This window comes from Prionailurus viverrinus, chromosome B2 (genome assembly GCF_022837055.1).
Source record: "Prionailurus viverrinus isolate Anna chromosome B2, UM_Priviv_1.0, whole genome shotgun sequence".
Lineage (NCBI taxonomy): Eukaryota > Metazoa > Chordata > Mammalia > Carnivora > Felidae > Prionailurus > Prionailurus viverrinus.
The window spans coordinates 1557360-1562042 of NC_062565.1; the positions used below are offsets into that span (position 1 = coordinate 1557360).

The 4683-nt window shown below is 41.4% G+C and overlaps 1 non-coding gene across 1 annotated transcript; it reads left to right on the forward strand.

Annotated features, from left to right (window-relative positions):
* Nucleotides 1–4609: 4609 nt before the first annotated feature.
* On the forward strand, nt 4610–4683 carry TRNAT-UGU (transfer RNA threonine (anticodon UGU)). The gene has a single exon. It is a non-coding gene; the product is annotated as a tRNA-Thr (tRNA).

The following is a 4683-nucleotide window of genomic DNA, read 5'->3' on the forward strand; positions in this document are numbered from 1 at the left end:
GAAAGTATACCTCCTTTTTAGGGAGGACACAGCAAGGGCAAAAAAACAAAAACATTAAAAAAAAAACCCAGAATATTCAGCTAAAAGTCTTTTAAATCATAAACACATTTTTTTTTTTAATGTAGCAAGATAAAGTGGCCTCAGGATTATTTCAGTAACCCAGAAATGTGGTCAGGGAGCCAGGTTTTCTGTGTTCTGTCCTTTCCTGTCTGTTGGTCTTTGTCCTGATGTTTGTTGTCAGAGGTCACAGCTGGCTTTCCCAGCTCACTCGCAGAAAAACAGCTAAGTAGAAAGAATCTTCTCTGGAAACTCTTTCACCAGTAAGAAAAAGTCTTTTCCACAACCTCCAGTGGTTTCCCCTTCAACTAAACAGCGTAATTGGGTCACGGTAGTTACGTGGGAAGAGGATTGCCATGGCTGGCTTAGAAAAATCCGGATTCATCCCCTATACCAGGGCACTGCCACGCAACGGGAATTCTGTCACCCAGATGACGGAGAATGGCAGAGAGAGGCAACCCTCCACGTCCGCCAATACTGGTCAACATGTCAAACACTTTCTGGATGCTGGCTGGACAGAGAAATTCTTAGGGCTTACAGCCTCTCAAGACAACAATTTAGAAATAAGCATGGAAACATTTAAAAACTTGGCAACATTTTACCAACAACTAGAATTTTTAGAAAATTATGTAACCTATGCTCCAAATCTAATTGTGAGATTAATATGTTAAGAGAGTTTATATTACTCTACACAAAAGGAAATCATCCAGGAGCCAACTTCACAGGAGCTGTTTAGTCAAGTAATGCTTCTTTGATACATTTAGATTCTAAGCAGTCTTTTTTTTTTTTTTTTTAACGTTTATTTATTTTTGAGACAGAGAGACAAAGCATGAACGGGGGAGGGTCAGAGAGAGGGAGACACAGAATCTGAAACAGGCTCCAGGCTCTGAGCTGTCAGCACAGAGCCTGACGCGGGGCTCGAACTCACAGACTGTGAGATTATGACCTGAGCCGAAGTCGGCTGCTTAACTGACTAAGCCACCCAGGCGCCCCTAAGCAGTCTTAATAATAAAAATGTATATGTATTTTCTTCCATGGGAAACTGATCAAAATACTGTATTAACTGAAAAAAGATTATAAAACAGTTTATGTAGTACAATCCTAAATTGGACATTGTATTTCATGTGTATTAGGAAGTCTGAAGAGTTATTTCCTCAAAACTTTAACAGCAGGTATCAAGACAGGGAATAGATTTTGCAAAATCATTCAGTCATGAATGCATCTAGGAATATACATTTGTAAGCTTAAAAAAGTACTCTAATTCAACTTTGGTTAAAATGAAATTTATTTTCAAAATTATAATCACAGTAGAATTTAATTTAAAAATCTTGGGGGCGCCTGGGTGGCGCAGTCGGTTAAGCGTCCGACTTCAGCCAGGTCACGATCTTGCGGTCCGTGAGTTCGAGCCCCGCGTCTGGCTCTGGGCTGATGGCTTGGAGCCTGGAGCCTGTTTCTGATTCTGTGTCTCCCTCTCTCTCTGCCCTTCCCCCGTTCATGCTCTGTCCCTCTCTGTCCCAAAAATAAATAAACGTTGAAAAAAAAAATTAAAAAAAAAAATCTTGAAAGAAGAAGGTGATGGTTTACTCAAGTGCTTTTGAAAATACAAAAAATCTGGGGCGCCTGGGTGGCGCAGTCGGTTGAGCGTCCGACTTCAGCCAGGTCACGATCTCACGATCTCACGGTCCGTGAGTTCGAGCCCCGCGTCAGGCTCTGGGCTGATGGCTCGGAGCCTGGAGCCTGTTTCCGATTCTGTGTCTCCCTCTCTCTCTGCCCCTCCCCCGTTCATGCTCTGTCTCTCTCTGTCCCAAAAATAAAAATAAACGTTGAAAAAAAAAAAAAAAAAAAAAAAAAAAGAAAATACAAAAAATCATTTTGTTATAAAGAAAGGGGAGAGGATTGGAAAATATTTCCATTCCAATTGCTACAAAAATATAGAGCATTTGCCAGGTGGAATTAAGGTCATATTAAGGTTTTATGTATATATAATTTAATACATATTAAGTACATTAATACATATTTATATAATTTATATGTATAAATATAACCATCTTCTCATCAACAAATTGAATTACTGGCTAATATATTTGCTGAGATGAGCAAGAAGCTCTCCTATTAAATTCAAGGATTTTAATAGTAATTGCCTAAATTTAGGACTTGTTAATAAAATATTTTGTCATAGGAAACTGTATTTATTAAAGATATATGTTTTAAAAATTGAATTTGTTCTTTAAAGTTATAAATTATGTTTTTTCCAACAAATTTCCATGCCAATCCTGGTTAATTAACCCACTATAAACTTACTGATCTTGTTATACTTAATTTCACAGATAAGTAAAGCCAGAAATTCTCTATGGGTTAGGAAAAGTATACTGTCCAAACCTTTTATAGAAATACAGATCTCTCCTCTTTTCAAGGAGAAGGAAGTTTTCTTCATGTTGAAGGATAATCAACTGAAAACAACAGGTGTAGAAATGAAACCTTACATTATTTCACAAGGGACATACCTGTATATAATTATACATAGTAGCGGTTTCTTTAGAAAATTTAAAAATACCTGATTTTTACAAAGATACTTCCACAATATGTTCGTACAAATTTTCCCTAATCCCCATGTGGCCTATCTTTGACCTCGGGACAGCTATTGATGTTATTTCAGTGATTTAGGATCAAGACACAGGGAAGGTCTGTGTAGGAGGAACAGACAAAAAAAGATAACCTTTTTTGACTTGATAAGTTTGAGGCATTTGTTGGGGAAATCAGAGTTCCAACAAAAGGCTAAACTACAAATCTGGAGTTGGATGAAAGGTTTTGACCAGCATGAAACTCAGTAAGATTATCTAAAGGAGAATGAATGGAACAGTAGGAGAAATTCCTAGGACCAAGTTCTTGGAATGCTGTATGTAAGAGTCAGGTAGGAAAAGAGTGCTCAACAAGACGTGGGGAAGGAATCCTAAGGAGTAAGGAGAGAACCGGGGGTAAGATTTTAACGGGAGCCAAGGAATGAGAGAGAGGCATGCAAGTGACTGTCAACTCTACAAAATGCTTGGTGAAATGGAAGTTGCTAAGAAGAACTCTTGGTAAAACAGGAGTCTGAAGGGAGCCTTTATAGACAGTCACCTCTGCACCATGGCCAGCCTGCCGCTGGGAAGTCTTTGCCTTCCCCTGCCCTGCCCTCGACCAGCTGTGTGCTTCGGCCAGTGCTGTCACCTGATACAGATGCCCTGGCCTGGCCAGGCTGACATGACCCGGCTCCTGGCTGCCTCTTCAAGGATTTTTGGATGTGGTGGAAAGGAAAGGATCAGGACACATCCTGGCTGTTGGTTTAAGCCCAGTCATAAACCTCGAGACCTTCTCTCTCACATAAAGATAGTTATTGTCCAGTAAAAGAGAATAAAGCTTGACAGACACAAAACTAAACATTTTCAACACAAATAGGGAGGAGATGAGCAAACGAAGAAAACTTTAAAAGAAAAAAGAAAACTCCTGGGTTTTGAAGGTGAGAGATAATACTGGATTTTTGTCGTTGTGGTAGATGATTATTCAGAAGTATTTGCTGCCTCTTCCTGGGGTACCATGATTACTCCCAGGGGCAAGGTTACTTCCTGGGGTCAGTTGATTACTCCCCCTCCCCCCCATCTTTAATTGCCTCATTCACTTCACCCTGGATAATGGAATGTGAGCAGAATCGACAGGTTACTTTTGAGCAGCAGCAAACAAACAGTCCTTGATTTGGCCTTTTTTACTCCTCTGTCGAGAGAACATCAGTGCGTCAGGTAGAGGTGACCCCACCGCCCTGGGCTGGGTCACGATGGACAGAGGGCATGAGCAAGAACTAGACTGCTGCTTTTGCAGTCCCTAGGATTCCTGGGCTTCTGTGTTCCACAGCACTTGGAAAATGCTGTACTAACAATGTGGTTGGATGAGCGTCAGGAAAGGAGCTTAGGTCTTGACCCTGGTGTTTGCCCGAGTGAACCTGAACAAGTCCCTTACTTCACTGGTGCTGAATATAAAATAGGGACAATAATGTGCTCAGCACCTTGGGGTTGCCATTCGAGTTCAAGGGGGAAATGCATTCATTCATTCATTCATTCATTCATTCTCAAGTCAGCACCCAGTTTGGTTTTGGCTGCAGGAGTGGAACCCAGTGATTCATCTCTTACATACAACACCCCCGCGCTCATCCCAACAAGTGACCTCCTCGATGCCCATCCCCCATTGTCCCCACCCCCATCAACCTTCAGTTTGTTCTCTGTATGTAAGAGTCTCTTACGGTTTGCCTCCAAAAGGGGAAATAAATTTGAAAGCTTTCAGTAAATTGTAAAGTGCTATAGAAACGTGAGACATGTACAGTATCATTTTCACTTGAAGTCTGGACTCAGATACGCGGTCTGTGGCCTCATTTCAGCTCCTGGTTCAGCCACCGCAAGCCACACAAAGTGCCTGCATATGAATGAAACCAGCACGGAAAGTCCTGTTTCTCAAAACAAAACACAAGGTGGGGCGGGGGGAAGAGGTGAATCAAAAGGTACTTATCGAAGGAAGTATTTTGTTTGGCTCCGTGGCTTAGCTGGTTAAAGCGCCTGTCTTGTAAACAGGAGATCCTGGGTTCGAATCCCAGCGGGGCCT